General features: G+C 44.4%; 1 long non-coding RNA gene across 2 annotated transcripts in view; it reads left to right on the top strand.

Moving 5' to 3' along the window:
* The window catches only part of LOC137378470 (uncharacterized), an 86,451-nt gene that overhangs the window by 14,361 nt on the left and 47,986 nt on the right, over positions 1-24,104 (top strand). The gene's annotated exons all lie outside the window — the stretch shown is intronic.

Raw genomic sequence — 24,104 nt, 5'->3', positions numbered from 1 at the left:
AATGTGTTACCATTATTCAAAAAGGGTAGCAGAGATAAACCAGGTAATTACAGGCCGGTGAGTCTAACTTCAGTGGTTGGGAAACTATTGGAAAAAATTCAGATGGACACTTGGAAAGGCAGGGATTAATCAGGGATAGTCAGCATGGCTTTGTCAGGGGGAGATCGTGTCTAACTAACTTGATTGAATTTCTCAAGGCGGTGACTAGATGTGTAGATGAGGGTAAAGCAGTTCATTTAGTCTACATGGACTTCAGTAAGGCTTTTGACAAGGTCCCGCATGGAAGATTGGTTAAGAAGGTAAGAGCCCATGGGATCCAGGGCAATTTGGCAAAGTGGATCCAAAATTGGCTTAGAGGCAGGAGGCAGACGGTGATGGTCGTAGGTTGTTTTTGTGAGTGGAAACCTGTGACCAGTTGTGTACCGCAGGGATCGGTGCTGGGACCCTTGCTGTTTGTAGTGTACATTAATAATTTAGACGTGAATATAGGAGGTATGATAAGTAAGTTCGCAGATGAAACGAAAATTGGTGGTGTCGTAAATAGTGAGGAGGAAAGCCTTAGATTACAGGACGATATAGATGGGTTGGTAAGATGGGCGGAGCAGTGGCAAATGGAATTTAACTCTGAGAAGTGTGAGGTGATGCATTTTGGGAGGTCTAACAAGGCAAGGGAATATACAATGGATGGTAGGACCCCAAGAAGTACAGAGGGTCAGAGTGTCCATAGATCACTGAAGGCAGCAGCACAGGTAGATAAGGTGGTTAGGAAGGCATATGGGATACTTGCCTTTATTAGCCGAGGCATAGAATATAAGAGCAGGGAGGTTATGATGGAGCTGTATAAAACGCTAGTTAGGCCACAGCTGGAGTACTGTATACAGTTCTGGTCACCACACTATAGGAAGGATGTGATTGCACTGGAAAGGGTGCAGAGGAAATTCAGCAGGATGTTGCCTGGGCTGAAGCATTTCAGCTATGAAGAGAGACTGGAAAGGCTGGGTTGTTTTCCTTAGAGCATAGAAGGCTGAGGGCGGACCTGATTGAGGTATACAAAATTATGAGGGGCATTGATAGGTTAGATAGGAAGAAACTTTTTCCCTTAGCGGAGGTGTCAATAACCAGGGGGCATAGATTTAAGGTAAAGAGCAGGAGGTTTAGAGGGAATTTGAGGAAAAGTTTTTTCACCCAGAGGGTGGTTGGAATCTGGAACGCACTGCCTGAAGGGATGGCAGAGGCAGGAACCCTCACAACATTTAAGAAGTATTTAGATGAGCACTTGAAATGCCATAGCATACAAGGCTACGGGCCAAACGCTGGAAAATGGGATTAGAATAGATAGGTGCTTGATGGTCGGCACAGACATGATGGGCCAAAGGGCCTGTTTCTGTGCTGTATAACTCTATGACTTTATGACCTGGCAATACATTCTTAATGTGTTTAAAGGGGTTATTTATCAAAACTTAATTAGTACTGGTTATAGTTTCTGTGTTATTGGATCCAAATGTGTCTCATAACTTCAGTTTGCTGAAATGTTTAGAGCAAGATTATGGCACTCTAATGAACGTAAACCTGCTTCTGATCATGCATCTTTTTAAAGTTATCTCTCTCTCTCCAGGGATTCTCTTATCTGTCTAATTGCTGTGCATTTTTGTTAAAAACTGAATCCACATTTTGACAGTTTAGTTAATCCATCCTTTGGCTGGAAAAGAGAATAAAACAAACAGCAAATTCTCGCAATGATTTCAGCTGGGATTGTAGCTGGTGCAGTTGCTAACGTGCTTTTTGCAGAAACTAAAGAATGCTCATAAACTGTAGATTGAGGGAGGATATTTGCATGTTGTGATGTTCTTTATATGTGCTAAGTGTTAAAATCTAGTACAGTGAAGCCATGATAAACTAGTCTTAATAAAATGATTTCTTTACTACTTCTAATCAGCTTTTAAACTGATATGTACAGTTCTATGTCATATATTGTGCAAACTGTCATTTACTTTAGAGATCAATCTCTTTATGAATCAGCAGCACATTCTCCTTATAGTTGGTTGCAAAATTAGTTTTTGCTGCTCTCCTAAGCATTACGATTCACTTGCTTTACTTGCTTTGATAAAGTTAATATTATTTGGCTGATTTCAGATAACAAAGTGTCGCAGCAGTATTTGCAAAATCAAACCGTGAGCGTGTAGCAGGATTAGTCTCACCCAAGGTTGCATATCTGCATCAAGGCCAATCAGGTTCTACTTTGGAACACTTGAACCATTTTGCAAGAGTAGCCTGAAATTCTGAGATGTCTGTATCACTTGAGAAAGTATGGATAACGTAATGTGTAATATAAATGTTGTAATATGACATTCTGAACTGATCACAATGACATCCTCAAGGCAATGTATAGGATATTGTCACTGTGTAAATAAGGATGTAAATGCAAAGCAAGTCATCAACAAGCAAGGAGAAATCAGGTAATAAGTTTCACTGCAATCAGTTTAGAGGGTGGGGGTATAATTAAACCTCGGTGATGGAAGCAGATGCAAGGGTTGTTGGGAAGAAGAGATGACAGTGGGAAAGGAAGAATTTGCATTTATAAAGCATCTTCCACAATCTTGGGACGTCCCAAAGTGTTTTGTGGCTAATTAATGTTTTTTGTTGTAGAGAAACGTAGCAACCAGTTTGTGCACAGCAAGGTTCTACAATCATATTGAAAGAAATGATCAGACAATCTATTTTTGATAGTTTGTCAGAACACCAGGAGAATTCCCCTGGTTCTCTTCAAAGAATGCCATGGGATATTTTACATTCTTACAACCCACTATCTCTCTGTAGTTATTGACATAATTGACCACACCATCCTCTTCCAGTGGCCGGGATTTTACTGAGCTCCCGACATCAGGCTCCATGACAGGGGGGCGCTGGAAGATCATTCCGGCAGTGGTCCGCCAGTGAGCCCGACGCCGGGAGTGCTAGGCCTGATCTTCCTGGCAGCGGTGAGGCTCCGTGGAGGCACCCCCCCCCACCCCCCCCCCCCGACCACTGGGCGATGGGACCCGGATTAGCATATTTAAATTAATGAAATGAATACATTAAAAAAAAAATAGTGACCTTACCTTCAGGCCACGATCTTCCGAGCAGAGGCCGGCACTCACGCACCTTTACTTTCCTGTCCAGGGAAAGCAGGCGGCACTGTGGTGGGGAAGGGGGGAATTTATAATTTTTAGTGCAGTGGGAGGGTGGGGGGAAACGGGCTCTAATACAAATTACTAGTGTAGGGGAGGGTGGGAAGGGGAAATGTCTGCACTTTGATCGGTTTCGGCGGGAAGGTCAAGTGTTGAAGGTAAGTGTTTTGGGGCGGGAGAGGGCAAATGCTGAATTTAATTGTTATTGTGGGGGCAAGGGGTGATAGATTTATCGGCGGTACATTGTGATGGGGGGGCGGGGGGAGTAGCCCTTTAAAAATGTAAATGACCCGGCAGGGCTGGCTGCCCTTTAGAAATGCGCCAGCGCCTGCGCACAGGCAGCTGAAGCCATTGCCAGCATTGGAGAAGCTGCCCCCTTCACATGATAGGAGGGGCAGCCCCACACAAGCTGCAGATCATGATCATCTCGTGTAAGAGAAAACCCAACCATCTCCCCATGACCTTCAATGGCAGCAGCATCATTAAATACCCCATCAGCAACATTCTAGCTGGTGTGGGGATAAACAGAAGGATCACCACTGATCAGAAACAGAACTGGATTACTGTGGAGAACAGAGGAAAGTGCAGGTTAGGTACTCCATAATGAGTGGCTCACCTCATGACCCCTTAAAGCCTCTCCATCGACAAAAATCAAGTCAACAGTGTGATGGAAAACGCGCCATTCATTTAGATGGGTGTAGCTGCAACAACATTTAAAGCTTGACCTCTTCCAGGACAGAGCAGTTTGCTTGATTGCCCCAGCCAATAGAGTCAATATTTACCTCTTCTGTCACCAGCATACTGTGCCAGCAGCATGTACCATCTGTAGGAGGCACTGCAACAAACCACCAAATTTACTGTGACAACACCTTCATCCCACGAGACCTGTACCCCTCAACTGATTCCTGGGTTGAGAGGGTTATCATATGAGGAAAGTTTGGAGTTTAGTAGAATGAGAGGTGATCTTATGGAAACATATAAGGTCCTGAGGAGACTTGACAGGGTTGATGTTGAAAGGATGTTTCCCCTTGTGGGAGAGACTAAAGCTAGGGGGCACATTTTAAAAATGAGGGCTAGAATTTTACGACACCCCCAAAGAGCAGGATAGTGGCGGGCGTAGGGGGTAAAATGGAGCGGGAGGCTCGGGGGGCCCTTCCTGACCTGCTCCTGTCTCTGCCACCATTTTACACAGGGTGGCAGCAGCGATAAACGGGCTGCCTGCCCCAGGCCAATCAAGGCCCTTATGTGGCCAGTTAATGGCCACTTAAGGGACTTCACCAGCCGCCATGGGGATTTTACCCTTGGCTGGCGGGCGGCCCAGGCCCGAGAAAAGCTGCCTGTTATAAGTAGGCCGATTTCCGACGGCCTGGGTGGGCACTCCTGATTAGGCACTCTGTACCCGACAGAGGGCTGCCCCGATGCCCCAACCACCCCTAATGCCCAACATGTCCCCCGTCCCCCCAATCAATCATGCTTGCCTCACCGGGGCCCGTCCGATAGCCCCCAGTGAGGCCCCAAAAACTTACCCGTTCTCCAGGGCTCGACATCTTCCATCTTCAGCTGGGATGCAGTCTCAGCAGTGGCCACTGCTCCCGGTGGCGGTGCTGGGACACAGAGCTGCCAGCTCGCTGATTGGCCGGCAGCTCCATTAGGTGGGACTTCCCGCCTCAATGAAGTGGAAGTCCCGCCTCAGACCACTTAAAGGCCTGGGGACCGGAAAATGCGGTCCGGATCCCCAGGCCAGGCGGAGGCGGGTTCGCCACCAACTTTTCAGTCGGTGAACAGCTCCCATCTGCCGAGGGTAATGTTTCGCAAAGGGGTCTACCATTTAAGACAGAGATGGAGAAACTTTTTCTCTCAGAGGTCGTATGTCTGTGAACTCTCTTCCTCGGACAGCAGTGGAGGCAAGATCATTGAATGTGTTTAAGGCAGAGGTAGACAGATTCTTGACAGACAAGGGAGTCAAAGGGTATCGGGGATAGGCAGGAAAGTGGAGTTGTGTCCACAAACAGATCAGCCATGATCTTATAGAATGGCAGAGCAGGTTCTAGGGGCCATAAAGCCTACTTCTGCTAGTTAATATGCATGTAGCAATATTGTGGGTGCAGTGCTTGATCTGTGTTTGATTGTATTCGTCTGTCCACTTAACTGTGTTCACTGTGTTTGATTGCTTAAACCTATGGATGGAGCTGAAGAGTTTGAAACTGAAACTAAAAAGAGATAGACCTAGAATGTTTTACAAAACACAGACTGTCTGAAGAAGACATTGTACTAGATCTTGTAAGAGCTGAGATATTTTAAAGTGTTGTAAATAAACCAGTTGGTGATTTAATATAATTGCGATATCTGCATTGCTCAGAAATAAATCATATATATAATATATCTAGCAACACAGCGTAAACAGTGGGTACACCATCATCTCCAAATTTCCCTAGGCTAGGGTAGGAAAGAAGGAAGGATACCTCTGGGAGAAACTTGGGGCGAGACTTGAGGTGTTGGTAGGTAAAGTGTATTTTAAAAGAGAGGCAAGAGGCATGGAACAAGATGAATGACTTGAAGGAGAGGAAGGTACTAAAGGAGTAAGAGGGGAGACCAAAATGTGACTTGGTGAAGAACACCACACAGCTTGGACATATGGGAGCAGGAGCTTGAGGAACTAGTCCAACCAGTTTAGCGAGGGGTGTGATGGGAGTTCTGGAGCAGTGCCTACAGGAAGCATGCAGATAGCCGTTCTCCGTTTCCCCTCCCAGAAAGAAAAGCAGACTAGCCAGGGTGAAAAATAAAAACAAAAATCCAGCAAGAGAAACCTCTGGACCATTTTTTCCTTAGCCCAACTGAACTCCTAGGATCAAGAACAAAAACTTGTATCAACTCTTAAACTGCAGTGCTTTCAGCAGAATTATCAATTATGTTGGAAACTTTAATGTTTCATTCTACAACTCCAGTGAACAATAATCTACATAACCATGATTTGTATAAACTCTTGAAAAGTAATAACATTTTAAAAATCCAATATTTTGTAGGAACTCCATTTTCTTGTTCAGCTGTATTAGCATTTTGTTACTGCATGCATTGCTCTTTGCCTATTTGAAAACCAGAAGTAATTTTGTTGATTTTTAGGAAAAGTTCATGTATTAACCAAGTACTTGTGTTTCCTTTAGTCGGCTGAAGTAAGGTAATGGGCTCTCTAATTGACTTTTTGAAGAGATTCTAATGATTCAGCTTCATAAAATGTGTCAGAGTAGGCAAGTCTCTGCATGGGAGGTCTATTACAATACTCCTAAGTGGTCACTAAGTTGCTATATAAAATTCAGAACATGATAGTTTGTGGACTTGATGGAACAAAACAGTACTGCGTCTGGATGCTGGAATAAGTACTTGACAAGCACAAGAAGTCAATATTTTAATGTAAACTCTCCATTTCACTAATATGTAAATTACAGCAGTATAATGGAAGAATAAAATCTAGGGCCTTTCTATGCTTAAAAAATACAAATGAGTGTAATATGTCTTGTTTCTAAATGTTTGGATAATGATTTCAACAATTTTATTTTGTGGCTAGGAATTTTAAGCAAAAGTCAAGTGAATATGAATTAATTAGCTGCACAAAATGTACTTTCCAGTGTCACATGATTAATTTGTAAATGATTGCACCATTGTAAATGAGGGCTGGTACTCCTATTATTGTAGACACTAATTTGTGTGACTATCCTATATTAAATGTGCATATGATTATATTGCTTATTGTTGGGTTACAGTACAGAATTTTGCAAAATGTTATGTGTATCCGCACTTGTGAAATGATTAAATGTTGCACAGAAGGTCTCTGCCTGTGGGTCAAGTGGGTTAAAAGTTATACTTTTGTCTTGGGACCCTGCCTGGATTTAAAGCAGTGAAGGTATGATGGAATGCCAGTGACAGATTTTTCATGAATTAGATTTAGATAATTAATGTACTAAATTGACATACTTGCTTTGGGAAGGTTGACTGGTATGGGAAATGGAGAAAGTGCACTTTGGGAACTCTTCTCAGGTTAAGTTGAAGGCACTTTATTAGAAGAGAGTAGCTGGAGCATTATGGTTTTTATCAGTGATGCTGTGGCTGACCTAGGAATACTAGGCACAAACTTTTATCACAGTGGAAATATCCCTTTCCTCCAGCGATAATTAGCATGAAATAAGTAATTAAAGTAAGGTGCTGTCTGAAACTACTGCCTTGAAACAAAAGGCTTGGAAATGATCTCACTGTTTTTAATCTGATCATTTTAAATAGATTCTACCCTATATAATGAGAACAAATGTTATAATAATGCTATGCTTTTAATCAGATATGCACTTATCTGAATTTATCGCTTCCCCTTCATTATTGGTTGATAGAAGGAACATGCATTTATATCGTGCATTATGTCCTAAGGAGTTGCAAAGTACTTCACAAACAATTAAGTATTTTTGAAGTGCAGTCACGCATTCTACATAGGTCAAGGCAGCAGCCAATTTGCACAGAACCAGGCAGCAAATGAGAGAATGGTTCATTAATCATTTTGTTGGTGATGGCAAGATACAAGGAGAAATCCCTGCAGCTTCAAATAATTTAAAAAAAAAATTCATTCATGGGATGTGGGCATCGCTGGCCAGGCCAGCATTTATTGCCCATCCCTAATTGCCCTTGAGAAGGTGGTGGTGAGCTGCATTCTTGAACCGCTGCAGTCCATTTGGGGTAGGTATACTCACAGTGCTGTTAGGAAGGGAGTTCCAGGATTTTGACCCAGCGACAGTGAAGGAACGGCGATATAGTTCCAAATCAGGATGGTGTGTGACTTGGAGGGGAACTTGCAGGTGGTGGTGTTCCCATGTATTTCTTGCCCTTGTCCTTCTTGTTGGTAGAGGTCGCAGGTTTGGAAGGTGCTGTCTGAGGAGCCTTGGTGCATTACTGCAGTACATCTTGTAGATGGTACACACTGCGGCCACTGTGCATCGGTGGTGGAGGGAGTCAATGTTTGTAGACCGGGTGCCAATCAAGTGGGCTGCTTTGTCCTGGATGGTGTCGAGCTTCTTGATGTTGTTGGAGCTGCACCCATCCAGGCAAGTGGAGAGTATTCTATCACACTCCTGACTTGTGCCTTGTAGATGGTGGACAGGCTTTGGGGAATCAGGAGGTGAGTTACTCGCCTCAAGATTCCTAGCCTCTGACCTACTCTTGTAGCCACGGTATTTATATGGCTACTCCAGTTCTGGTCAATGGTAGCCCATAGGATGTTGATAGTGGGGGATTCAGCGATGGTAATGCCGTTGAATATCAAGGGGAGATGGTTAGATTCTCTCCTGTTGGAGCTGGTCATTGCCTGGCACTTGTGTGGCGCGAATGTTACTTGCCACTTCTCAGCCCAAGCCTGGTTATTGTCCAGGTTTTGCTGCATTTCTACACAGACTGCTTCAGTATCTGAGGAGTCACGAATGGTGCTGAACATTATGCAATCATCAGCGAGCATCCACACTTCTGACCTTATGATTGAAGGAAGGTCATTGATGAAAATCTGAAGATGGTTGGGCCTAGGACACTACCCTGAGGAACTCCTGCAGTGATGTCCTGGAGCTCAGATGATTGATCTCCAACAACCACAACCATCTTCCTTTGCGCTAGGTATGACTCCAGCCAGCGGAGGGTTTTCCCCCTGACTCCCATTGACCTCAGTTTTGCTAGAGCTCCTTGATGCCATACTCTGTCAAATGCTGCCTTGATGTCAAGGGCAGTCACTCTCACCTCACCTCTTGCGTTCAGCTCTTTTGTCCATGTTTGAACCAAGGCTGTGATGAGGTCAGGCTCTGAGTGGCCCTGGCGAAACACAAACTGAGCGTCACTGAGCAGGTTATTGCTAAGCAAGTGCTGCTTGATGGCACTGTTGATGACACCTTCCATCACTTTACTGATGATTGAGAGTCGGCTGATGGGGCGGTAATTGGCCAGGTTGGACTTGTCCTGCTTTTTGTGTACAGCCTGTGTGGAGTTTGCAAGGTCTCCCTGTGTCTGCGTGGGTTTTCGCCGGGTGCTCCGGTTTCCTCCCACAGCCAAAGACTTGCAGGTTGATAGGTAAATTGGCCATCATAAATTGCCCCTAGTATAGGTAGGTGGTAGGGGAATATAGGACAGGTGGGGATGTGGTAATGTAGGATTAGTATAAATGGGTGGTTGATGGTCGGCACAGACAGTGGGCCAAAGGGCCTGTTTCAGTGCTGTATCTCTAAATATAAATATAAATATAAAATATAAATAGGACATACCTGGGCAATTTTCCACATTGCAGGGTAGATGCCAGTGTTGTAGCTGTACTGGAACATCTTGGCTAGCGGCGTGGCAAGTTCTGGAGCACAGGTCTTCAGTACTATTACCGGAATATTGTCAGGGTCCATAGCCTTTGCAGTATCCAGTGCCTTCAGTCGTTTCTTGATATCACGTGGAGTGAATCGAATTGGCTGAAGTCTGGCATCTGTGATGCTGGGAACTTCAGGAGGAGGCCGAGATGGATCATCAACTCGGCACTTCTGGCTGAAGATTGTTGCAAATGCTTCAGCCTTATCTTTCGCACTGTTGTGCTGGGCTCCCCCATCAGTAAGGATGGGGAGATTTGTGGAGCCACCTCCTCCAGTTAGTTGTTTAATTGTCCACCACCATTCACGGCTGGATGTGGCAGGACTGCAGAGCTGAGATCTGATCCGTTGGTTATGGGATCGCTTAGCTCTGTCTATCGCATGCTGCTTATGCAGTTTGGCACGCAGATAGTCCTGTGTTGTAGCTTCACCAGGTTGACACCTCATTTTTAGGTATGCCTGGTGCTGCTCCTGGCATGCCCTCCTGCACTCTTCATTGAACCAGGGTTGGTCTCCTGGCTTGATGGTAATGGTAGAGTGGGGGATATGCCAGGCCATGAGGTTACAGATTGTCATTGAGTACAATTCTGCTGCTGCTGATGGCCCACAGCCCCTCATGGATGCCCAGTTTTGCATTGCTAGATCTGTTCGAAATCTATCCCATTTAGCACGGTGATAGTGCCACACAACACGATGGACGGTATCCTCAATGTGAAGGCGGGACTTCGTCTCCACAAGGACTGTGCGGTGGTCACTCCTACTAATACAGTCATGGACGGAAGCATCTGCAGTAGGCAGATTGGTGAGGACGAGGTCAAGTATGTTTTTCCTTCGTGTTGATTGCCCCACCACCTGTCGCAGACCCAGTCTAGCAACTATGTCCTTTAGGACTCGGCCAGCTCGGTCAGTAGTGGTGCTACACAGCCACTCTTGGTGATGGACATTGAAGTCCCCCACCCAGAATACATTTTGTGCCCTTGCCACCCTCAGTGCTTCCTCCAAGTGGTGTTCAACATGGAGGAGTACTGAGTCATCAGCTGAGGGAAGGCAGTAGGTGGTAATCAGTCGGAGATTACCTTTCCCATGTTTGACCTGATGCCATGAGACTTCATGGGGTCCGGAGTTGATTTTGAGGACTCCCAGGGCAACTCCCTCCTGACTGTATACCACTGGTGGGTCTGTCCTGCCGGTGGAACAAGACATTCCCGCCGATGGTGATGGCAGTGTCTGGGACATTGTCTGTAAGGTATGATTCCGTGAGTATGACTATGTCAGGTTGTTGCTTGACTAGTCTGTGGCACAGCTCTCCCAACTTTGGCACAAGCCCCCAGATGTTAGTAAGGAGGACTTTGCAGGGCCGACAGGGCTGGGTTTGCCGTTGTCATTTCCGGTGCCTAGGTCGATGCCGGGTGGTCCGTCCGGAACCTTCTCCATCCACCTGAGCAGTCAGATGGAGTCTCATAACATCTGATGCAGAAGATGCCACTTCCAACAATGTCACATGCCCTCACTCCTGCAGAGAGGTATCACCCTAAATTATCTGCTTAAATCCTGATGTGTATCTTGAACCCAGATAAGCAATTAATTTTGAGGTTTAACTGGCTTATAAAGTGTGGTTAGAGCTCTGTATCAGTTTTCTTTCAATCAGGCTACCTTAGACTGCTGCACTAACGGGTTATGGTAATATAATGGTTATGTTACTGGAATAGTAATCCAGAGGCCTGGACTAATGATCCAGAGAATGTGAGTTCAAATCCTAAAGTGGCAGCTTGAGAATTTGAATTCAGTTTTCAAAAGAAGTCTGGAATATCTAAAAACCTGATATGAGTAAAAGTGACCACAAAGCAGCTGAATTATCATTAAAAAAACCCTACTAGTTTGCTCATATCCTTTTTAGAGAAGGAAAAGCAACATGGTTGATTATTCAAGAATTGCAGAGGTTCAAGAACACTTCTTGGGCTATGATGAATAGGCAATCATGCCTGAAAATGGCAGGAAAAGAAACACGATCAGCAGTTGCTGCACGTTTCAACAATTGCATTTATGGAAATTACTCTTTTGATGGTTATTTTCAGGATCTACCCCACAAATTACCAACACAAAGGGCTGGATTTTGCAGGGGGAGGGGTTGCGAACTGTCAACGTTTACTGCCATTACCCTTCTGAAACTGACCACAAATACAGGATGTCAGACATGCACAGATTACCACGGAAATCCTGAAGTTGCAGTCTACTACTCAGTGCTCCACCACAGGCTGCGCTGTCGGCCCCATCCCACCCCCCCCCCCCCTCCCCCCCCACCCCCCTCAGAACTGGTAATCATTGAAATCAGCGAGAATTTCAACTTTTCTGCTCCCACACCACTGTTTGAAACGCCATAAAAAGTTACAGCTTTCCTTCAATCAGGTATAACTGAATTTTAAATGGTGATGTGATAAATAAAATTTGATGAACAACAGAACTTGCCCTGAAGCAACAATTCTGTAATTCTGGAGTACTGTTAAATGATTAATGAGCAGATTTTTAAGCTTTTTTTTAAAGAAAAGGTCTTTTTTCAGAAAATTTTAGCTTCCACCTCCATGTGTATGTCCCAATCTTTAATTTGGTCTATGTAAACATTTTTTAAAGTGATATTATTTCAGTGCTTTTTGTTTCCAATTTGTCAGGACAGACGCAAGAATGCCAAATTTCAAAGGGAGCAACAATTTATACAGCATGAGAAAAGGGTGCTGATTGGTTGGCAAGTTGACTCATGGTCGAGGTGTTGCCTTGGAGAATGCACAAGCAAACTATTGTCCCCTACTCTTTAATTCAAAAAATGGCGCAACGCCTAAACATGTTCCTTTTGTCTGCAGAGGACAGGTCCCTGCTTATGAATATACGTAGCTTCCAGCAAGCGTAAGTGAGCCACATTGCAAGCCCAGCTGATAATCTTAAATTGGTTGTAAGTGTAATTCTTAGCACACTGGGGATTGTTCAGCAAGTGCTGTCCAATCACGGAATCACATCTGTCGTTAGACATTGTGTCTTTTTTCAGCAATACTCAAGTTCTGTATTACCAAGTTACCTGAAAGTGTATCTTTTAAAATCCTTTAATGTGATTCACTGCTTGGACAGTCTGATGACATCCCTCATTAGATCTCTCAGCAAGACTTTCTTTGAGGTCAGTGACTAACACCCTTGCTTCGCTGCTGACCACAAACTCTGAGCTATTCAGTTTCCATTTTATAATTTGAGAAATATGCATTCAAGCATATAATTTCCAGAATACAACAACTTATGTTTATATAGCACCTTTAATGTAATAAAACCTATTAAGGCACATCACAGGGGCACTACAAAATAAAGTATGACACCAAGCCACAAAGACTTGACATAGAGGTAGGTTTTAAGGAGGAAAGCAAGGTAGAGAGGCAGAGAAGTGCAGGGAGGGTATTCCAGAGGTTGGGGCCCAGGCAACTGAAGGCACAGCCTCCAATAGCGTGGCAATTAAAATTAGGGATGCACAACAGGCCAGAATTAGAGGAGCACAGATCTCTTGGAGGGTTGTGGGGCTGGAGGAGATTACAGAAATAGAGGGGCGAAGCTTTGGAGAGATTTGAAAACAAGAATGAGAATTTTAAAATCAAGACTTTGCTTGACCAGGAGCCAATGTAGGTCAGCAAGCACAGAGATGATAGGGGAACAGGACTTGATGAGAGTTAAGACATTGGCAGCAGAATTTTGGATGACCTCAAGTTTATGGAGTGTAGAATGTGGAAGATCAGCCAGGAGTGCATTGGAATAGTCAATTCTAGAAGTAATGAATCTTGATTGAGGGTTTCAGCAGCAGATGAGCTGAGACCAGTGAAGTCTGGCGATATTACGGACGTGGAAATAGGCAGTCCTAATGATGGTATAAATATGAGGTCGGAAGCTTATCTCGGTTAAATGTGACACCAACGTTGTGAACAGCCTCGCGTAATCTGAAGACTATTGCCAGGAAGAGGGATGGAGTCGGTATCTAGGGAATGGAAATAAAAATAAAATACTGCAGATGCTGGAAAGCTGAAATAAAAACAGAAAGTGATGGAAATACTCAGCAGGTCTGGCAGCATCTGTGGAGAGAAACAGAAATCAGAACAGTTCTAATGAAAGGCCACAGGCCTGAAACGTTAACTCTGTTTCTCTCTCCACATATGCTTCCAGACCTGCTGAGTATTTCCAGAACTTTCTGTTTTTATGATAGCTAGGGATCAGAGTTTGGAGCAGGGACCAAAAACAATGGTTTCATCTTCCCAATATTTAATTGGAGAAAATTTCTGTTCATCCAGTACTGAATGTTTGATAAGCAGTCTGATAATTCAGCAAAAGCGGAGGAGTCGAGAGACGTGGTGGTGAGGTAGAGCTGAGTGTTGTCAGCTTATGTGTGAAAACTAATGCTGTGTATTCAGATGATGTCACTGAAGGGCAGCATGTTGATGAGAAATAGGAGAGGGCCAAGATTAGATACTTGGAGGACACCAGAGGTAAAAGTGTGGAGCAGAAAGAGAAGCCATTGCAAGTGATTCTCTGGCTATGATTCGATAAATAAGAACGGAATCAGGCGAGAGCAATCCCAAATAAAAGTATGATTACTTGATTTATGTTTTTGGGGTCATCTTGACAAAAACATTTCTGTAGTATAATGTTCATTAGGTTAATTCCATGCTTTGAAGAAAATACCCTTATCTGTTCATGCACAATCTATCTGTACATGAAAGCTTCTACTCAATCTTTGTTGCAGTTCCCAGGTACAAATTATTGTGTGATCACTGCTGCCATCTGCAGGAAATTCCAAGGGTAACAAATTAGCACCAATACCTTTTCAGTAATTCATATGCCGGACAACATAAAGTATGCTATTTGAAGATCACATTTCACACTGTGCTGATTTAGATTAGATTAGAGATACAGCACTGAAACAGGCCCTTCGGCCCACCGAGTCTGTGCCGAACATCAACCACCCATTTTATACTAATCCTACACTAATCCCATATTCCTACCAAACATCCCCACCTGTCCCTATATTTCCCTACCACCTACCTATACTAGTGACAATTTATAATGGCCAATTTACCTATCAACCTGCAAGTCTTTTGGCTTGTGGGAGGAAACCGGAGCACCCGGAGAAAACCCACGCAGACACAGGGAGAACTTGCAAACTCCACACAGGCAGTACCCGGAATCGAACCCGGGTCCCTGGAGCTGTGAGGCTGCGGTGCTAACCACTGCGCCACTGTGCCGCCCCAAATTTTGGAGCTGAGTAACTTTTTAAAAAAGTTTTAAATATCCTTTCTATTGTTGATCTGAATAATTGGAGACGACAGTACTCAATGAATGTGTATTGATTGATTATAAATATTAGTTACTTACTGCTATCTTCCAATGTTACCACTTGCTTTCAGCAAAATACTTCTGTATTGTTTGCAGATTTCAGAGGTCAGAACTAATGTTGATTTTTAAACATGCATACTATTTTAATCATAGCAGTCCAAATTAAATACAAGCAAAATGCTTTTACAGTTTCTGACCAATCTTACTTCGTCTAGAAGCTAAAGAGCTTTGCTTGCTCACAACTTGATGGCTTCATTCTATTTATGATGGTGTTCGTCGTATTGCAGATCCTCTTTGACAACCTCTCTCAGTCTATCTTCTGCTCTATGGAGTACACCATATCGTCCTCCCTGAATCAAGTAGACAGAAAATATCGCATTACTCTATTTTGAAGAAGAGTAGAGGAGTTATCCCCAGTGTACTGGCCAATATTTATCCCTTAATTAACATCATTAAAACTAAATATTTGGTCATTATTACATTGCTGTTTGTGGGAGCTTGCTATGTGCAAATTGGCTGCTGTGTTTCCTACATTACAACAGTGACTACACTTCAAAAACACTTCATTGGGTGTAAAGTGCTTTGGGACATCCTGTGATCATGAAAGGTGCTACATAAATGCAAGTTTTTCCCTCCCTAATATTGGTGGTGGTGGGGGGGTGGGGGATGACCATCTGGGCTGTCTTTTCCCACACTCATGCACCCCTTTCCAGTGTTACTACTGCCCCCAATTGCCCCATAAGGCTCCTCCCTCAGAGGTGTCTATCTACTTTACGATTTCCAGCATTGGAAGACCAATTTTGAAAATACTCATAGTGCTTATCACATAAATACATCAGAAGTTCTAGTTCTGGGAAACAAGCAAAGATGATAGAAGCCCAACACATGAGGGGGGGAAGTGGGTCTGAGTGGTTGAGGGGAAGAGGGAGGCAGGAAAGTGAACAGGGGAAGAGTGAGGGAATGAGACTGAAAATGGATGGGGAGAACAATGAGTGGGGTACCGAGATCATTGAATAGAGGAAGGTTGAGAAGATAACAGAATTGGGCAGCAGTGAGATTCTGACAGGAAGAGTGAGGTTGTGCATGCAGAATGTGGATTACTAAGAGATGGGTAAGAAGCAAATAGCAATGTAGTTAGGTACAGAAGGAGTGGGAAGCGTGTATGAGATATGAGGAAGTACACAAGAACTTTTTGGCAAGAGGCAAAAGGCCAACAGATGGAGCAGAACAGGAAAATGAGATACATCATAGAATCATAGACAGTTTAAGGCACAGAAAGAGGCCACTTGACCCATCATGTGTGTGCCAGCGGAAAAATGATCCACCTATTCTAATCCCACCTTCCAGCATTTGGTCCATAGCCCTGCAGCTTACTGCACTTGAGGTGCTTATCCAGACTCCTTTTGAATGAATTGAAGATCTCTGCCTCAACTACCCTTTCAGGCAGTAAGTTCTAGACAATCACCACCCTCTGGGTGAAAAAAGTTTTTCCTCATCTCCCCTCTAATTTTTCTACCAATCAGTTTAAATCTATGCCCCCTCATCACTGACCACTTTGCCAAGGTGAATAGACCCTTCACCTCCAGGCCCCTCGAAATTTTGTACATTTCAATCAGATCTCCCCTCAGCCTTCTCTGTTCCAAGGAGAACAACCCAAGCCTATCCAAACTTTCCTCATAGCTGCATTTTTCCAGTTCTGGCAACATCCTTGTAAATCTCCTCTGTACCCTCTCGAGTGCAATTACATCCTTTCTGTAATGAGGTGACCAGAACTGCACACAGTACTCAGGTTGTGGCCTAACCAATGTGTTATACAGTTCCAGCTCTTGTATTCTATACCATGGCCTTCTTAATCACTTTATCGACCTGTCATGCTACCTTCAGGGATCTGTGGACATTCACTCCAATGTCCCCTACTTCCTCTACACCTCTCAGTATTTTTCCATTAATCATGTATTCCTTTGCCTTGTTTGACCTCCCAAAATGCATCACTTCACATTTCTCCAGGTTGAATTCCATTTGCCACTTTTCTGCGCATCTGACCAGACCATCAATATCTTCTTGCAGCCTACAGCTATCTTCCTCGCTATCTACCACATGGCCAATCTTTGTGTCGTCTGCAAACCTCTTGATCATGCCCCCTACATTTACTTCCAAATTGTTAATATACACCACAAAAAGCAGGGGACCCAGAACTGAGCCCTGCGGAATGCCACTGGAAACAGTTCTCCAGTCGCTAAAACAGCAGTCAACAATCACCCTTTGTTTCCTGCCACTGAGCCAAACTTGTACCCACCTTGCTGCATTTCCCTGGATCCCAAGGGATTTTCTTTTAACCAGTCTGCCATGTGGGACCTTGTCAAAAGCCTTGCTAAAATCCATGTAGACCACATCAACTGCACTACGCTCATCTATCTTCCTTGTTACCTCTTCAAAAAATTCAATCAAGTTGATCAAACAAGATCTTCCCTTAACAAATCCATGCTGACTATCCTTGATTAATCTGTGCCTTTCTAAGTGACAGTTTATCCTGCCCCTCAGAATAGATTCCAATAATTTGCCCACTGCTGAGGTTAGACTGACTGGCCTGTAATTATTCAGTCTATCCTTCGCTCCCTTGTTAAACAGAGGTACGTTAGCAATTCTTCAATCCTCAGGCACCACACCTGTATCCAGTGAGGACTGGAAAATGATGGTCAGACCCTCTGCTATTTCCTCTCTTGATTCTTTTAACAACCTGGGATACATTTCATCTGGCCCTGGTGATTTATCAACTTTCAAGGATGCTAATCCCATTAATACTTCCTCTCTCCTTATGTTTATCACATCCAATACTTCACACATTTCCTCCTTAACTACAATATCTGCATCGCCCCCCTCTTTTGTGAAGACAAACGCAAAGTATTCATTAAGAACCATACCAATATCTTCCGCTCCTACGCATAGGTTATCTTTTTGGTCTTTTATGGGCCCTACTCTCTCCTTAGTTATCCTTTTACTCTTAATGTATTGATAAAACATCTTTGGATTCACCTGGATTTTGCTTGCCAATATTCTTTCATCCCCTCCCCTTGCTTTCCTAATTTCCTTTTTGATTTCAGCCCTCCACGTTCTATACTCCTCTTGGTTTTCTGTAGTATTGAGTTCTTGGTGTTGGACATAAGCTTTCCTTTTCTGCCTTATCTTACCCTGTAGGCTTATCATAAAACCATCAAGGAGATAGGGAATGTGTAGGGTAGGCAAAGATAGTGAAGAGAAAATGTGGCTGAGTGCGGACAGCTGCAGGGAGATAATGAACAGATTAAAGAATAAAAGTGAATGAAAACTGGAGAATAGGAGCAGGATAGTGTAAGGTAATGATAGATGGAGGAGAAAAGAATGGAATGGAAGGGGAAAAGCGTGATAGTGAGGCAATGAAGAAGAGAAATTAATTGGAAAATAACATTTAGAAAACACAACATAGGAAACAGCACAGCCACCACCATCAAAACTTCCTGTTTTATAATTTAGGAATTTGAGTCCACTGGAAATTACTTTTCTGATTTAGTTGCATCATTCAGTCTCGTAAGCAGTCTGAGTGTCTTACTTTTATGGCGTTGACTCACACCCTGCCCTTCATACAATTGCATGTTTGTCGGACCCAGGTGTGTAACAACAAAACACCCCTGACCTGAATCATATATCTTTGTATTTAATACATGCCTTTCTACAACCTCTCCAATGGATTGAGTTAGCACCAGAAGACACAAGATCAGTTCAAATCATTAAGCTGCTATATTTCACAGTAGGATGAACATACAGTGGAATAATTACGATCAGATTCACTTGATTCAATCAATGCAGACTATCTCTGAGGAGTAATGTGAAAATAATGACTGCACTATGCCAGTCCACTTCTGTTGCCCGGTTGGTTAACTCAGGTCAACTCATCCGTATCCTGTTAACGTTTCAGGTTGACCTCAAAGATTAACTCTGTTCCCCTCTCCACAGATGCTACCTCAGTATTTTGCTTCTGCATCTGTATCCTGCCTTTCCTGAGCCTGCCATTTCTGGAAGCTTTACCTCAACTGCCAGATCAATTGCACAAGCAAAACTTTTTTAGGCATCAACATTCTGCTTTATTTCCTGACTGTTAACAGTTAAAGAGAGATCAAAAACCTTCCAAAGTAAAAGATGTGAATTATTCATCATGTACAGAGACAAGGCGCTGAAAAGCTAGTCATTGACAAGGTCCCTCATGGCAGACTGATACAAAAGGTGAAGTCACATGGGATCAGAGGGGAGCTGGCAAGATGGATACAGAATTGGCTCGGTCATAGAAGACAGAGGGTAGCAGTGGAAGTGTGCTTTTCTGAATGGAGGGATGTGACTAGTGGTGTCCCGCAGGGATCAGTGCTGGGACCTTTGCTGTTTGTAGTATATATAAATGATTTGGAGGAAAATGTAGCTGGTCTGATTAGTAAGTTTGCGGACGACACAAAGGTTAGTGGAGTTGCAGATAGTGATGAGGATTGTCAGAGGATACAGCAGGATATAGATCGGTTGGAGACTTGGGCGGAGAAATGGCAGATGGAGTTTAATTCGGACAAATGTGAGGTAATGCAGTTTGGAAGATCTAATGCAGGTGGGAAGTATACAGTAAATGGCAGAGCCCTTAGGAGTATTGACAGGCAGAGAGATCTGGGCGGACAGGTCCACAAAGTGGCAACATAGCTGGATAAGGTAGCCAAGAAGGCATACGGCATGCTTGCCTTCATCGGTCGGGGCATAGAGTATAAAAATAGGCAAGTCATGCTGCAGCTGTACAGAACTTTAGTTAGGCCACACTTAGAATATTGCGTGCAATTCTGGTCGCCACACGACCAGAAGGACGTGGAGGCTTTGGAGAGGGTACAGAAGAGGTTTACCAGGATGTTGCCTGGTCTGGAGGGCATTAGCTACGAGGAGAGGTTGGATAAACTCGGATTGTTTTCACTGGAACGACGGAGGTGGAGGGGCGACATGATAGAGGTTTACAAAGTTATAAGTGGATAGTCAGAAGCTTTTTCCCAGGGTGGAAGAGTCAGTTACTACGGGACATAGGTTTAAGGTGAAAGGGGCAAAGTTTAAATGGGATGTGCGAGGCAAGTTTTTTACACAGAGGGTGGTGAGTGCCTGGGGGAGGTGGTGGAAGCAGGTACCACAGAGACGTTTAAGAGGCATCTTGACAAATACATGAATAGGATGGGAATAGAGGGATACGGACCCCGGAAGTGCAGAAGGTTTTAGTTTAGGCAGGCATCAAGATCGACGCAGGCTTGGAGGGCCGAATGGCCTGTTCTGTGCTGTACTGTTCTTTGTTCTTTGACAGTCTGAGGAAACAGCATCAAGATTAGCTCAAACACAAAATCAAAATACTGCGGATGCTGGAAATCTGAAATAAAAACAGAAAATGCTGGAAATACACAGCAGGTCTGGGAGTATCCGTGGAGAGAGAAACCAAGCTAATGGGCTAGATTTTATCCGGCCTTTGGAGACGGCTGGGAGGTGGGGGGACGTTGGGTGGCATGCTCGATGTTGTCCTGCCCCCATGCCATTTTGTTTATGGTGGGCCACTTAACAAGCTGGCAGCCTTCTAGTGGGCCCGGTGAGGTCCCACCTTTAGGAGCAATCCATGATCCACGGAGGGCCCCCTGGCAGTAATGGCTGCCGCTGCTGCAAGACACCCCCTTCCCTCACCAACCACCACTTCACCCCCTCGCTGGGCCGTATCTGACTGTCCCAAGTGACCCCAACCCCACTGACTTTTGTCCCGTGGCCTCCTCCATCTTCGCTGCTCTGGGCCTTTTGCAGGGTACCAGCAATTGCCACCACTCCTGGTGGCACTGCTGTACTGCTGAGCTGCCTGCTCTCTGATTGTCCGGCTGCTCTTGGGGTGGGATCTTGTTCCTTAAAGGGGGTGGCATCCTCAACAGTGGGCAACCTACTCACCATTGAATGCAGTCAGAGATCCGAGTAAGGGCTGGGGCGGGGTCGCTCAGCTGCCCCCGCACGCGCACGCACGCACACACACACACACACACCCCGGCCTTCCATCCTGTCGCCGGAATAAAGTTCAGCCCCGTGTTCCAGGTCTGTGAGCTTATATCAGAATGCAACATTAGCTCATTTACATCTTAACTACCGAATATGTCAGCCCTTTCTGTTAACTTACAGTAATGCACAAAGCTTTTAACATTAACAATAAAATCCTGAAACAGAACATTAACATTTCTTGAAGTTGTCAATTTCTTTTTAGAACATTAGAACATTACAGCGCAGTACAGGCCCTTTGGCCCTCGATGTTGCGCTGACCTGTGAAACCATCTGACCTACACTATTCCATTTTCATCCATATGTCTATCCAATGACCACTTAAATGCCCTTAAAGTTGGAGAGTCTACTACCGTTGCAGGCAGGGCGTTCTACGCCCCTACTACTCTCTGAGTAAAGAAACTACCTCTAACATCTGTCCTATATCTATCACCCCTCAACTTAAAGCTATGTCCCCTCGTGTTTGCCATCACCATCCGAGGAAAAAGACTCTCACTATCCACCCTATCTAACCCTCTGATTATCTTATATGTCTCTATTAAGTCACCTCTCCTCCTCCTTCTCTCCAACGAAAACAACCTCAAGTCCCTCAGCCTTTCCTCGTAAGACCTTCCCTCCATACCAGGCAACATCCTAGTAAATCTCCTCTGCACCCTTTCCAAAGCTTCCACATCCTTCCTATAATGTGGTGACCAGAACTGCACGCAATACTCCAGGTGCGGTCTCACCAGAGTTTTGTACAGCTGCGGCATGACCTCGTGGCTCCGAAACTCGATCCCCCTACTAATAAAAGCTAATACACCATATGCCTTCTTAACAGCCCTATTAACCTGGGTAGCAACTTTCAGGGATTTATGTACCTGGACACCAAGATCTCTCTGTTCATCTACACTACCAAGAATCTTCCCATTAGCCCAGTACTCTGCATTCCTGTTACTCCTTCCAAAGTGAATCACCTCACACTTTTCCGCATTAAACTCCATTTGCCATCTCTCAGCCCAGCTCTGCAGCCTATCTACGTCCCTCTGTACCCTACAACATCCTTCGGCACTATCCACAACTCCACCGACCTCGTGTCATCCGCAAATTTACTAACCCACCCTTCTACACCCTCTTCCAGGTCATTTATAAAAATGACAAACAGCAGTGGCCCCAAAACAGATCCTTGCGGTACACCACTAGTAACTAAACTCCAGGATGAACATTTGCCATCAACCACCACCCTCTGTCTTCTTTCAGCTAGCCAATTTCTGATCCAAAGCTCTAAATCACCTTCAACCCCATACTTCCGTATTTTCTGCAATAGCCTACCGTGGGGAACCTTATCAAACGCCTTACTGAAATCCATATACACCACATCCACTGCTTTACCCTCATCCACCTGTTTGGTCACCTTCTCGAAAAACTCAATAAGGTTTGTGAGGCATGACCTACCCTTCACAAAACCGTGCTGACTATCGCTAATGAACTTATTCTTTTCAAGATGATTATAAATCCTGTCTCTTATAACCTTTTCCAACATTTTACCCACAACCGAAGTAAGGCTCACAGGTCTATAATTACCAGGGCTGTCTCTACTCCCCTTCTTGAACAAGGGGACAACATTTGCCATCCTCCAGTCTTCCGGCACTATTCCTGTCGACAATGACGACATAAAGATCAAGGACAAAGGCTCTGCAATCTCTTCCCTGGCTTCCCAGAGAATCCTAGGATAAATCCCATCTGGCTCAGGGGACTTATCTATTTTCACACTTTCCAAAATTGCTAACACCTCCTCCTTGTGAACCTCAATCCCATCTAGCCTAGTAGTCTGAATCTCAGTATTCTCCTCGACAACATGTTCTTTCTCTACTGTAAATACTGATGAAAAATATTCATTTAACGCTTCCCCTATCTCCTCTGATTCCGCACACAACTTCCCACTACTATCCTTGATTGGCCCTAATCTAACTCTAGTCATTCTTTTATTCCTGATATACCTATAGAAAGCCTTAGGGTTTTCCTTGATCCTATCTGCCAATGACGTCTCGTGTCCTCTTCTTGCTCTTCTTAGCTCTCCCTTTAGATCCTTCCTGGCTAGCTTGTAACTCTCAAGAGCCCTAACTGAGCCTTCACGTCTCATCCTAACATAAGCCTTTTTCTTCCTTTTGACAAGCGCTTCAACTTCTTTAGTAAACCACGGCTCCCTCGCTTGACAACTTCCTCCCTGCCTGACAGGTACATACTTATCAAGGACACGCAGTAGCTGCTCCTTGAATAAGCTCCACATTTCGATTGTGCCCATCCCCTGCAGTTTCCTTCCCCATCCTACGCATCCTAAATCTTGCCTAATCGCATCATAATTTCCTTTCCCCCAGCTATAATTCTTGCCCTGCGGTATATACCTGTCCCTGCCCATCGCTAAGGTAAACCTAACCGAATTGTGATCACTATCACCAAAGTGCTCACCTACATCTAAATCTAACACCTGGCCGGGTTCATTTCCCAGTACCAAATCCAATGTGGCGTCGCCCCTGGTTGGCTTGTCTACATACTGTGTCAGAAAACCCTCCTGCACACACTGGACAAAAACTGACCCATCTAAAGTACTCGAACTATAGTATTTCCAGTCAATATTTGGAAAGTTAGTCCCCCATAACAACTACCCTGTTACTCTCGCCCCTGTCGAGAATCATCTTCGCTATCCTTTCCTCTACATCTCTGGAACTATTCGGAGGTCTATAGAAGACTCCCAACAGGGTGACCTCTCCTCTCCTGTTTCTAACCTCGGCCCATACTACCTCAGTAGACGAGTCCTCAAACGTCCTTTCTGCCACTGTAATACTCTCCTTGATTAACAATGCCACACCCCCTCCTCTTTTACCATCTTTTCCGTTCTTACTGAAACATCTAAATCCCGGAACCTGCAACATCCATTCCTGCCCCTGCTCTACCCATGTCTCCGAAATGGCCACTACATCGAGATCCCACATCCTACATCGATTGTGTTTGGCCATTAAACTAAGGCTCAAAACAACACATTGAAGAGAATCCAAAAGTCTTCTATAAACATATAAGTAGTAAAAGTGTGGTAAAAGGAGGAGTGGGGCCAATTAGGGGCCAAAAAGGGGATTTACAAATGGAGGCAAAGGGCATGGCTGAGGTA

The sequence above is a fragment of the Heterodontus francisci genome, chromosome 16, assembly GCF_036365525.1.
Source record: "Heterodontus francisci isolate sHetFra1 chromosome 16, sHetFra1.hap1, whole genome shotgun sequence".
NCBI classification, from domain to species: Eukaryota; Metazoa; Chordata; class Chondrichthyes; order Heterodontiformes; family Heterodontidae; genus Heterodontus; species Heterodontus francisci.
Note: the sequence above shows the minus strand (reverse complement) of the source record. Positions and strands in the feature narration are given on the sequence as shown.